Consider the following 14,494-nt stretch of genomic DNA (forward strand, 5'->3'; position numbering starts at 1 on the left):
GGTTGACAAAGCGTCCATCATTGGCCTTCCGTTCCAGTAGCCTTAGTCAAACATGTATTTGTTGTGTTACATGATACCTCTCCCTTATTTGCTTAAATATCCCTACCATAACGTTATCTTGATAAAGCATCTATAATAGAAAATTGACAATATTTGGATCAAGTATATCCCCACTACGGGGGCAGTTTAAGCATTAGTCGATTGCTTCCTGGCCATATTACATGTAAAATTGAGCAAATTTGGGTATGAGGCCATACGGTGGCAGTAAAGAACCAATACTATGATATAAATCATTATTGACACGAAACACATAGGGCCCTGAACCATTATTTATAGTCTCATCAACATTTCCACCAAAAGAGCAAAACGCAAAAATAATGTTGTACATCCGACTATTTTTCTGAAACTTCAATTCTCTTCAACCTGTTCCAATCAGCAATTGTGCTAACTTTGGGGGGTTTCTTCTAACAGTGGCAGATGAACTTTCCCCTTTACATAACAAATGGAGTATGCCTTGGGGCCAGGGCCAACATGTCGGCCAGTAAACTCCGCTACCCAAACAAGAGCCCCACAGTATCCACATACCAGGCCCTTGGAGCTTGCTTCAGTCCATAGAGTGCTTTATGCAGTAAGTAGACATGATCTGGATACCTTGAATTAATGAACCCTAAAGGTTGTTCAACATAAACTTCCTCTTTGAGTTCTCTATTTAAGAATGCACTCTTCACATCCATTTGGAACACCTTAAACTTCTTGTGAGCAGCATATGCAAGAAAGATCCTTATTGCCTCTAGCCTTACAACTGGAGCAAATGTCTCATCATAATCAGTGCCTTATCGTTGTGAGTAACCCTTTGCAACCAGTCTTGCTTTGTTCCTTGTAACAATGCCCTCACTGTTAGTTTTGTTTCTGAACACCCACTTTGTGCCAACTACATATCTGTTATTTGGTCTTGGCACAAGAGTCCAGACTTTGTTCCTTTCAAATTCATTGAGCTCTTCTTGCATTGTTGTGACCCAGTCAACATCTTGTAGAGCTTCTTCAATCTTCTTAGGTTCAGTTTGAGATAGAAAAGAATGGTAGAGACATTCATTCTTAGTGGATTTTCTTATTCTTACACCACTGTCAGGGTTTCCAATGATCAAGTCAGGTGTGTGTGACTTAGACCATTTTCTTGTTGATGGAAGTTGACTCGTAGAAGAAGAACCTCCCCTTTGATCCATGAATTCTCTGTTATTTCTTTGAGTAGTACCACTGTTGTTTCCTGATGCTCCCCCTGAATCAGTGTTCTCATGGTTATTATTATTTAACTCATCAGAATTTAAGGAAGATGAGTCTGATGATCTTTCTACAGATGTCTCTTGAGTTGAATCACTTGTTGTAGTCTCCAGATTTAAGTTATGTTGCTCCCCCTCAACATATGCTTCAGTGTCCGAAGAATTTCCACCATTCTGTGGAATCTTAGAGCTTTGAGTGATATCAAGACTTACTGTATCAGAGTCAGGATTTAAAAGTTCAGCATAAGGTACTTCATTTTCAAATGTCAACTTGTCATGGTCATCTACATCTTCTAGACATGTTATCTTCTTGTAATCAAAAGATACATGTATAGATTCCATGACTGTTCTTGTTCTCAGATTGTAAACTCCGAAGGCTTTTGTAGTCAACGGATAACCTGCAAATATTCTTTCATCAACTTTCAGATCAAACTTGGTCAGCTGCTCCGGATGAGTTTTGAGAAGAAAACATTTACAACCAAAAATATGAAAGAACTTCAAATTTAGCTTCGTTCCTTTCACCATCTCAAATGGTGTTTTTCCATGCTTGTTGATTAGTGTTGCATTTTGTGTAAAGCAAACAGCTTGCACAGCCTCCACCCAGAAGTAGGTAGGCAATATTGCTTGTTCTAGCATGGTTCTTGCAGCTTCTATCAGAGTTCTATTCTTTCTTTCAACAACTCCATTTTTTTGTGGAGTTCGAGGAGGAGAAAACTCTTGTTTTATCCCCTTGAGTCTGCAGAACTCTTACATAGAGCTATTCTTAAATTCAGCTCCATTATCACTTCTAATGATCTTTACTTTGTATGTTGATCCTTTCTCCAGCTCCCTCACATGATAAGAAGAATGTATGGAGATTCATCATTGGTGTGCAGAAAATACACTCACGTGTATTTTATTTATTCATCAACAGTTACGCGTGCATACCTCTTCTTGGCAATGGATATAACATTCACTGAACCAAAGAGATCAACATGAAGTAAATGATATTGTTCAAGAATGGAGGATTCAATTTTACTCTTGAAAGATGTCTTCGTTTGCTTGGCTTTCTGGCATGAATCACATAAGCCATCAGGAGTAAACACTGCATTGGGTAACCCTCTTACAAGATCTTTCATCACAAGTTCATTGATATTGTTGAAGTTCAGGTGAGAAAGTCTTTTATGCCAGTTCCAGCTATCTTCCACAGATGCTTTACTCAGTAGACAAACTTTTGAATTATCAAAATTTGTGGAGACCCTGGCTTCATACAAACTACCATGTCTCACACCAGTCAATGTGATCTTGCCATCAGACTTACTGACAATTTCACAATGCTCCTTGTAAAAGTTGGCATGGTAACCTCTGTCACAGATTTGACTCACACTTATCAGATTATGCTTGAGTCCTGCAACTAAAGCTACATTTTCGATAATGACATTTCCAATTTTGATTTTGCCATATCCCAAGATTTTTTCTAAGTTGCCATCTTCATAAGAAACGCTTGGGTCAGCCATCTCCTCAAATTCTGATAGCAGGGATTTATAACCAGTCATATGTTCTGAACATCCACTGTCCAAGACTAGAGCATTCTGTCACCCTAAATTAGCAATTTGAATCAATTAGTGTTTTAAGGACCCAGACTTGCTTGGATCTTTTGGCATTTTTAAGTTTGTTAAACATATGCAGCAGAAGAATTCATATCATAACTTATGTTAACATTCTTACTATCAGTATTTATACATACAAAATCAAATTTTGCTTTAACTAAATAGGGTTTCAGTTTATAAAAAGCATAATACAAACTGTGATGCTCTTTATATGTATAAATAGAGTGCCAAACACTGCCACAATGAAAACAAGGATTCTGTGGTTTATATTTAGCTGTTTTATTCCTAAACTCTGATTTAGAAGGAACAACTTTTATCTCTTTATTCTTCCTGCAAGAATTAACAAGATGATTAATGCTACCACAGTTTGAACATGTATTTCTAGGTGCATTAGGAGGAGTCACGTAATTTTCATTCTTATTAAAACCTACCTTGCCATTCCTATTTTTCCTAGACCTTTTCCTCTTGTCTTTCATGTGTAAGTCCTTCAGCTTTTGATTAAGTTGTTTCTGAGTCATTGAACCAATATTTACTGAGTTTGTGTGAACTTGTTCACTCTTTTCAATAGTTAAGTTTGATCTAGGTGCTGAGGTAGTACATTCCTCATTGATTGATTTAACATTATTAGCACTTGGATTAAACTTAATGATTTTTATTTGAACCTTGTTCAATTTGACCTTATTATCAGTTTTTATTGGTTCTGTTTTCTCAGTTTTTTCTCCACTTTTCTTATCAGAATTAGATCTAGCTGAATATCCTAATCCTGATCCCCAACAACCATTCTCTAAGATTTCCTGGGTTATTTTTCCTTAGTTAGTCCAAAGTTTAGTGACTTCTCTTTCTTTAGCTAGCTCCTTTTCTAGATAAGCATGTTTTTCTAACAATTTTTCTTTAACATAAACAATATTATCTCATTCTTTTTGAATTTCTAGCATGAAAAGCAACTCAGTTTCTAGGAAATCATTCATTTTCTTTAACACAGAGTTTTCACTCTTAATTCTATTGTTCTCTAAGGTTTGATCCCTAAAACCAACATGCAGAGACTTATGAAATTATCTTAATTAATAGATATCATCAGTATCAAATGCAAGATTAGACCGAGGTACCTTTAATTCAACATTGTCGGTCTCAGCTTTAGCATTTGCCATGAGAGCATAGTTGATACCATCATCTGAGTCTGATGAATCATCCCAGTTTCTCTTCTTTGAGATCAAAGCTTGTTTGTACTCAGCTCTGGGTTTTCTGCAGTCAGCTGTAAAGTGTCCAATTCCATCACAGTTGTAATATATCTCTTTTGACTTGTCAAGTTTTCCAGATCCTGATTTCTTATTTCTTCTATTGTTCCTCTTATCAGGGTTTGAGGAACTTGAACCTTTTCTGGAAAATTTTCTCCCTTTAATGAAGTTCTTGTAGACCATCTTTTTGAAGCTTTTAACCAGTAGGGCAACCATTTGTTCCATATCTTTATTTTTGTTATGATCACTGTCAGTATCTGATTCAGTATCAGAATTTGAGTTATCATCAGAATTTGATGATTCGGTATCTGACTTAGCAATCATGGTTTTCCCTTTGGAGTAGCTTTTCATCCTAGCTTTCTCCCATGGCTTCTCTTCAACTTTGAGTGCAATTGGTCTAGATTTTATTCCTTTCCTCTTGCTTTTTTGCTCCATGTCTAGTTCACGAGTTTTCAAAATTCCGTAGATCTCATCTAGATGAGTTTCATCAAGTTCATAGTTATCCCTTATTGATGTGACCTTATAGTCCCACTTTTCAGGGAGAGCAAGTAGGAACTTCAGGTTTGAGTCCTCCAAATCATATTCTTTGTCGACAAGGGATAAGTTATTGAACAACTTCTGAAATATATCATAGATATCAGTTAAGGACTCATTGTCCCCTGACTCAAAGTGCTCATATGCTTGAGTAAGTACTATCCTCTTATTTTTCTTGATAGCAGTTGTATCTTGACACTTTACTTCTAAAGCATCCCATATATCTTTTGTTGTCTTATATCCAATGACTCTATTGGACATAACACTATCAATACTGCTGTGCAGAATGTGTCCGATCTTAGCATCCTTCATGATAGATGAGATATCTTCAGGAGAGTAGTTCTTCCTGTCTTTGTCTATCATCTTCTCTGGTTCTCCTGCAACCGAAACAGCTACCTTCATTGGTTTGTGAGGACCATCATAAATCCTGTTCAGGTATTCAGGATATGTGGCTTCCAAGCACATGGCCATCCTGACTTTTCAGCTTGGATATTCATACACTTTCAGGATGGACACCTTGATTGCTTCATACCTACTTATGTTGCTGCTTATCTGTGATGTGGTTGGGGGTTGTGGCTTCGGATCCAGATTTTATGTTTCTTCTTCTCCTTTGTCTGACATGGTTGATTAATCTTCAGATTTTAAACTGTTTGTATGTTAACAACAAGCTCCGATACCAATTGTTAGGCCCTTAATCAACTGTAAAAGGGGTAAATACAGTTATTATAATCAATTCGACAAAGCTTCAATAGAACCAACAATTTTTATATTATTTGATAAAAACTTATTACACATGTACTCTCTCGAAAGGATGAACAAATATCCTTGAGAGTTGCTAGGTTATGCGAAAGATATAACAATGTCACAATGTTTATAGCATGAACCTAATATGTGCTTTATATAGAGCACAACTACCAATGTATAAGGAAACATATTCTATTAACAACAAGGAAACCTATACAATTGCTTCTGAGATAAAGTCTTTCACCGACTTGAGTTCTTGTATCCTTTTCCTCCTCAAATATCAAATGATGTGACAAATACTGATTTCATCATACGTTGACATCATCATCTATTGATATTGTTATCCGTCGAATATCAATATCCATCAATGTCATCATCATCCGTCGATGCTTGTAATCATTTATCGATGCTTATAACTATCATCCATTGATGTTAGTAACTATCATCCGTCGATGCTTCTGATAGTTTATGTTTGATATCATCAATTGCTCCTAACATGCTATTTGAATTTGTTATTCATCGAGACCCTATAGATTATCCGTTGAGTCTCTATTGGATCATCCATTGATAATACCTTGAGTCATCCGTCGAAGCCTTGTAGAATCATTCGTTGAAAGTATTTCCATAGCAGTTGACACAATTTCATTTATGCAAAATTACAAGGCATCTAATATTTACAATTAGCCAACCTATTTTGCATATCATTCTAGTAGTCAACATGACTTAAATAATCCTACAACTTGTAATCCTCTAAGACATTACAGTTGGTAGTCCCTAACAATGCAACAAGAATTACAGAAGGGGGGTTGAATGGAATTCTTGAACCTTTGTCTTGGTTTAAAAATGTTCTAACTTAATAATATATATAAGTGTTTGATTTACAAAGTGCGGAATAAGAAGTTAGTAAAATCAAAACACAAGTAATTAAAAACACAAGTCTTTAAAAACTTTCTGGTGGATTTGAATGTATCCACCAGAGATATATATTATATCAAGAGAACTCTGTGTAGCAAGATTAGCTCACATCTGCTTACAAATATGAACAACTAAGTTTACAGAGAAATGCTAAGGATGCAGCTTACAATTGTTTCTCTAAGATAATGTTCTTAGTCTTGTTCTTATTGTTCTATTTGCTACTCCTTGGTTTATATATCACCAAGATTACAAAGTAATAAGACAAGATAATAAAACAAAACCTATCAAGTCTAATACTATGCTGCTTCATTACTCTATTCCAGCATATTTGAATATCTTTATAATAGCACATAAATGGCAATGCTTCTTTGTTCTCTAAAAACCAGTTGAATAGGCTTCCACATTCCTTTTGCATACACTCGACGCATGTGACTGTGTTGTCATTGTCAACAGATGTTTGAATTGATTATTCGTCGGGTACATATCATCCGTCGGGTTGCCTTGTTGCTTATCCGTCGAGTGGCATTGTTGTTTATCCGTCGGGTAGCTGTCTAGCACTTGATTTCATTTCATTCATGCAGAATTACAAGACATCATCTATGTACAATTAATCAACCTATTCTGCATATCTAATTAAAGTCAACATGACTTGAGTGCTACTATAGAACCTAAATAAGGTGTATGCAGAAATGTGCTACAGACTCATTATTACACAAGCTACTCACTCGATGAATAATTAATTATCATCTGTCGGGACTATATTGAGTCATCCGTCAGGACTATATTCCTTATCCATCGAGTGCTACATTTTTCACTAAGTAAAATCTACTAAGGTGTTTTGTTAATGAAATCATCAAGTTTACAACATATTCATAACAATATCCCCCAATTTATGTCTACTGGAATTGTAGCCATAAATTAAGAGAAACTTGATGATAACAAAACACCCTAAAAATACAACTTTAAAAGTAAGTAGATAAAACTGTAAAGTGCTTCAAATAACAAAATGCACAAAGATTAGCTCACAATCATTTTCATGGTGCTCCTCTAGCCTGAGCAGATTAATCTAATTCCTTGAAGGTCTGGATCTCTTTCCAAGCTTTCTGTTGTTTTCTTCTATCTGATTTTGGAGCTGTCTGTGGAATTCCTGTTCATCAGATTCTGAGAGATTTAGTTTTTCTTGCATTTCCAAAAGAGTCTCATTGCTAGAGATGCTCAATTGATCTTCTAATCTGAAAAATCTTCTAACCCTTTTGTCATCCATGAACTCCATCAGTCAGTAGGGCCTTAGATGCACTCTACTCCCTGTGTAAGGAATGGATAGAGTCTTTGGGAGTGCATCTTTATCTCTAATACTCCTCGGTTCTTCAATCTTCTTTAGAACAAGTCTTCTTGCAGTTACATTGAATCCAAAGTTCTTCTTGAATGATGAATAAACCTTTATCAGCACATATTAGCTTTCTTGAAGGACCCTGTGAAGTGGCCATTGAATCTCCTTTCCTCCCTTGTACTTGAAAACTAACATTTCAGGTAGATTCCTGTAGGCATCAATCCCTCTGACTTCTTCCAGTTCATCTAGATAGAGATTTAGATCAGAGAATTCCTTGATGTCACATAAGTACATGTAATCTCCCTTGTTGACTTTGGATTGAGCTTTGATTAGAGATTTGGATTTGAGAGGGGACAACTTCACTTTCTTGACTGCTCTTGACTTTGTTCTCTTTGGCTTGTTAAGGATTGGCAAATTGAAGTCAGGAATTGGTAGACTTTCCCGGTCTATTGGTTCATCCTTAGGCACAATAGGTTCACCATGAATATTCCTGTAAGGATCCACCACCTTAATGTCTTCAAATACCACTGAGGGTTTTGATGCTTGAGTTGAAGTTGAAGTGAATTCCTTAGGAAACTGATCCTCCAATTCCTTACCGACAAAGTTCAATTTCCTTTTGGTTCTTTTGGCCAATTCCTTGTATCTGTGAGATTTCTTCTTTTGCGGTTCAACTTGCTTCTTTGGATCTTGATATTCAGTGAATTCAGATGGCTGAGTAGAAATTTGTTGTGTTGGTTTCACAACTTGTAGCTTGGCCAAGATAGCAGCTTGCTCTTTCTTTTGTTTAGCCTTTTTAGCATCTAGAGCAGCTTGCTTCTTTTCTTATTTCAATCTTACCTTTTCTTCTCTCTTTGCTTCAGCAAATTGAGGATGTTCAGCCACCACACAAATTTCTTTATCATTCCTGAAAACTTTAGCAATTCTCCTTTTCAAAGCTGAATCAGCTGGATCCTTGTAGAAGGCAATGGATCTTGACAACAGTTTCTTCTCATCAGGCTTTGGTGTCTCATACACTGTATCCAAAGGGTTCTTTAGTGATGATTTTGGATAGTTCACCCTTGGCTTCAAAAGTACTTCAGCCTTTGGAGATTTGATGCAGGATGACTGTCCTCTTTCCAGATAGTTCATGCTCATTTCATTCACAAAGATTTGCCTGACTTGAGAGTGATGAATGCTGACTTTTCTGGCTTCTTTGCTAGCCCAAACTTCTTTTAAATATCCTCATCAATTTTCTCCCAGTTGATTGGATTCAACTGCTCCTTTTCAGCTGCTCTTATATTGGCTGCTGCTTCATTTATCAGATCAATGGTGTCCTTAGCTGGTGGCTTTGAGATAGTAATTGTAGGCACAATTACTTTGCTAACTTGGATGTTTCTATCTCCCCCTTTTTGTTATCATCAAGCTGAGTAGAGGAGGAGGTTTGTGCAGCCACCAGTTTCTGAAGCAAGTCTGTTTGTTGAGCTTGGTGTAGATGAATTGCTGTAAGAGATGCTTCCATTGCTGTCATTCTTGTACTATCTTTATGGCAAGATCAGAATTTTTCCTGAGCTGTCTCTTAATGTCAAGCATTGTAGCTTTTGGAAGTTTAGAGTCCATCTTGTCAGAAATAGCCTTTTTTATCTCATCAATATCACCTTTGATAGTGTTGACATCTCGAGCATGTTGAGAACCTTCAATTTGTTGTAGTTGCAAAGAAGCAAGATGTGCTTGAAGGAGCTTTTTGGTGTTGGAATTTGTGGTGGTTTGAAGAGCAGAATTTGTCTGATTTATGAGTTGAATCAGGGTTGTCTTGAAGTAGTTCCATCACAGTGCTTAGAAAATGCCCAAGATGGCATGCCTGATCTTGAACTAGAACCTACTTCTCCCCTATGTCCAATGGCTCTTCTTCACTATCTCCACCTTTACCTCCAAAGAATTCTTCTGAACCACCGGTCTCATAATCAACATCACCAGCTGTAGAGGGCAAAACTGTGATGGCATCCTTAGCTCTGAGCATTGACTGTATGGTGTGCACCAAGTTGAGCATCCTTTCTGCATTGTCATTGCCCTGTTCAGCTAGAAGTTGATATGCTGGAACCGGGTGAGTAAATGTCTCAGCATCAAGGGAGGTAGAATCTATAACAGCTTGAGGTTGCTGAGATAGTCCCTCCCTGTCTGCATCCTGGACATTCATTAACTCACTTGGAATGACATCCACCCTTATATCTCCTGTACCTGCATTTCTCTCATTATCTCTCTTTGTTGCATCAAGGTCTCACCTTGGTTCCCCACCCTCACACCCTCACCTTCACCATCTAAGGTGGGACTCCTCACACTCTCTTTTGCCAATCCTGGAGAACTGGATTGCATATTTTCACACTTTTCCTCTCCTTTTTCCTGGGAGCAACCCAGACTCTCACTCATAACACCCTTTTCCCTCAATCCTAGAAGTGATTGTACTACCACTAAGTCTTCTGCACTTGAGATAATTGATGAAATTTGAAATTATGCAGAGACACTCGACAGATAATGAATATCCGTCGGGTTAGCAGTTTGACTATCCGACGGATAATTGCTGTTAAGCTTATCCGTCGGGATACAATCACTACTCGACGGATGAACAATATCCATCGAGTGAGTATAAATGAATGTGTTTGGAGTGGATACTATAGTGGACTCTCTGCAGATTGATGAGAATTTTGGCACAGATGTCTCAATAGTTCCTGAAAGAATTGGCAAGTGAGCCAACAAATCATCCAAAAGATGATGCTCACTTGCACTAGATTTTGGCTTCCCCAACAGAGTTAAAGAAGGGGAGTCAGGAATTAATGTGTTGATCATATTCACATCCAGAGATTTTGTGGGATAATTTGGTGTTTCGGGTGCTTCTATAACTAAAGATTTTGGTTGTGACTCCACATTTATTGGAGCCACATCAAACTGACTTTGAAAAGGTGAAGTGATTGTGTCATTAGCATCAGTTTGCACAGTGTGTGAACCCTGTGCATCCCCAAGGGTTTTTGGTTTCTTCTTTCTAGTATAGGTTTGGGGTGAGCTTGTGTCCCTTACCCTTTTGGCCCGTGCTTTTGGCTGAGAGCTTTGTTCAATAGTCACATCCTTTTGGGAGGATGCAACTAGCAATGAGCTTATTTCCTTATTAAGCACTGCAGTTTGTTGAGAAACTGCAGTGTGGCTAGGCTGGGAAACACTGACCTATCCAACCTTATCCTTAGGGTTTCTTTGATGTTCACCCCGTCCCTCACCTACCTTACCCACCTGCACACTCCCCTCTTTAGATTTGGTGGATTTTACAATTGACATCTTTTGAGAGATGCCAGAGGGGGCTTTCTTTAACTTGGATTTAGAAATTTTGGATTTGGTAGCTTGGGTAGGCAACTGTTGGGTCATTGACACGGTTGCCATAGCTACACTAGATTACAAAGAAATTTGTGAGGTTGGAAGAGTAGATACAGATGAGATTACCTCACTTACCTGAGGTGCTTCCATTATAGGGAAATAGAAGAGTGGCACCTCTTTGTGATGGTTTGCCCTGTTCAAATCTACAATAATTCTTCTTTCTTGAACCCAACAATCTAATTTGTTGGTTGGGTTCTCAAGCACAATTCCCTCAGAGAGGTGGTTAGCTAGCAACATGAAAAATCTAACATAGTAAACATTTTTACCTCTCTTATTTAACTCCCCTAACTTAAATCCCAACTCAAACAAAACAAGATCACTAAAGTTAAAGTACTTATCAATAACTAGCATGTAAAGCATGTTAAGCATAGAGATATTGACATAATCAAAATTACTGATTTTACCAGAGAATACCTTAGTAACTACATCACATAGATAACTTCATTCCTTCCTAATCTTGAAGCATGTTTTAACAACATCACTATTAATACAAAATTCCTTACCTTTAATAGTGAATGTGATGGTCTTATCAGTTGAGTTGTACACGGCAGTTGACCACATTTCTTCAACAACCACACAGAAGATGGTGGGTGATTCTAGCATGGCATAGTTGAGTTTGCAGTTATTCACAAAATCCATCATTTTGTGGTAGTCACCAGACTGTTGAATCCCCTTGTTTACTAGAGCCGTGAAGTTGTTCTTCTCATAGATGAATCCAGTTTGTGACATGATCTTGACGACTGGTGCCATTGTTAGAGAGAGGAAATTGCAGAGATAGAGATGATAATTGCTTTTGAGAAAGAGAGAATTTAGAGCAGATGATTTGAGAATGATAAAAGAAAGGCAATGAAAATGAATTAAGCTTTTATACTATCTCAAAAATAACTGTAAAAAATAATAAAGTAAAATAAAGTAACCAATAAGAATGGCCCAAAATAGCCGTTTAAAAATAAACTGTAAAAATTCCATCAATTATCCGTCGTGTTATGCTTACAAACTGTAAGTATACCCGATGGATAATGTTTAGAGAATCAACGGCTAAAAATAAGACAATTCGACGGATGAGAATAAATCAGTTATCCGTCGAGTCATAAAATATTCCAGAAAAGTAATTGATTTTATTAACAAATAGTATACCGACGGATGATCAAACTCGATGGATAGTGATCATCCGTCGAGATGTAAATTTTGACTTAGCCAAAATTTTATCCATGACTGAAAAATCAATTAAATTTCTGGCTGCATTATAACTTGCAAACAATCTATAAAGATTCACGAGTAATTTAGCATACTTAACTCACTTACCAACCTTAAAAAGGTGGATTCATCCAGTGGCTTGGTAAATATATCTACAAGCTGCTTTTCACTTGGAACAAAATGTAGTTCCACAGTACCATTCATTACATGTTCCCTTATGAAGTGGTACTTGATGTCTATGTGCTTTGTCCTTGAATGCTGTATTGGATTTTCAGTGATGGCAATTACACTTGTGTTATCACAGAAAATGGGAATCCTTTCAACTTGCAAACCATAGTCTAGCAATTGGTTTTTCATCCACAAAATTTGTGCACAGCAACTGCCAGCATTAATATATTCAGCTTCAGCTGTAGAAGTAGAGACTGAATTTTGTTTTTTATTGGACCAGGACACAAGCTTGTTTCCTAGAAATTGTCAAGTTCATGTAGTACTTTTTCTATCAATTCTACAACCTGCATAATCTGCATCTGAATAACCAGTTAGATCAAAACCATAATCTCTAGGGTACCAAATGCCAAGTTTTGGTGTTTCCTTGAGATATCTGAAAATTTTCGTAATAGCTACTAAGTGAGATTCTCTAGGGTCAGCTTGAAATCTAGCACATAAACATGTAGCAAATATTATATCTGGCCTACTAGCTGTTAAGTACAGAAGTGAGCCAACCATGCCCCTATAATATGAAATATCCACAGACTTTTCAGTAGTGTTTAATTCAAGCTTAGTTGCAGTGGCCATGGGAGTTTTTGCAGATGTTCCATTAGATCAAACTTCTTTAAAAGATCATAAATGTATTTAGTTTGGCTAATGAATATTCCATCACTAACTTGCTTAACTTGCAAACCAAGAAAGTAAGTTAGTTCTCCCATCATACTCATTTCATACTTACTTTGCATTAATTTGACAAACTTTTTGCAAAGTTTTTCATCTGTAGAGCAAAAAATAATGTCATCTACATAAATTTGAACAAGTATACTAGAGCCATTAACATTTCTAAAGAAAAGAGTTTTGTCTATAGTACCTCTAGTGAAGTGATTCTCTAAAAGAAACTTTGACAAAGTATCATACCAGGCTCTAGGAGCTTGCTTCAGTCCATAAAGTGCTTTCAAAAGATAGTAAACATATTCTGGAAAATTTGGATCTTCAAAACCAGGAGGCTGACTGACATAGACTTCCTCCTCCAAATCTCCATTCAGAAAGGCACTTTTGACATCCATTTGATAGACTTTGAAATTGGCATGGGCTGAATAGGCTAAGAAGATTCTAATGGCTTCAAGTCTTGCAACAAAAGCAAATGTTTCATCAAAATATATTCCTTCTTGTTGACAATAGCCCTTAGCAACCAATCTAGCTTTGTTCCTGACTACTATGCCATTTTCATCCATCTTGTTTCTGAATACCCATTTGGTGTCTATTGGATCCTTTCCTTTAGGCTTGGGCACCAGCTTCCATACCTTATTCCTCTCAAATTGGTTTAGCTCCTCCTGCATAGCTAAAATCCAATCAGGATCCAACAAAGCTTCTTCTACCTTCTTTTATTCTTCCTTGGAAAGAAAGCTGCTGTATAGACATTCTTCTTGAGTTGCTCTCCTTGTTTGAACTCTAGAAGACACATCACCAATGATGAACTCAAAGGGATGATCCTTTGTCCATTTTCTTTGTTGAGGTAGATTAGCTCTAGATGAAGAGGCCTCATTGTTGTCTTGATGTGTGATTGAGTTTTGATTATTAGAAACTCCCCCTGAGTTAATGGATCTTTGATCTGAGACAGGGGAACTTTCTGTAAGTGATCTATTCTGATTTCTGGCTTCTTTTGATGACCCGACGGATGGTGAATTTTGAGTACCGACGGATGAAGCTGGTTGTCTCCCGACGGATAAAGTAGATTGTCTCCCGACGGATGAAGCATTTTGCAACTCGACAGATGTTGAATTTTGTGCTTCATTGGTAGTGGATTTTTCTGCATTATCCTTTGATATTGTTCCTTGATCACTTTCATCATCACTTTCATCAATAACCATCTCCACATTGTCAAATTTGAGGCTCTCATGGTAATCTCCATCCTGCAGTCCTTCAATCTTTTTATCATCAAACACAACATGTATTGGTTCCACAACAATGTTGGTTCTTAGATTGTAGACTCTATATGCTTTACCAACAACATATCCAACAAAAATTCCTTCATCTGCTTTAGCATCAAACTTCCTATTCTGATCAGTT

This window comes from Apium graveolens, chromosome 5, assembly GCF_009905375.1.
Source record: "Apium graveolens cultivar Ventura chromosome 5, ASM990537v1, whole genome shotgun sequence".
Taxonomy (NCBI): Eukaryota; Viridiplantae; Streptophyta; class Magnoliopsida; order Apiales; family Apiaceae; genus Apium; species Apium graveolens.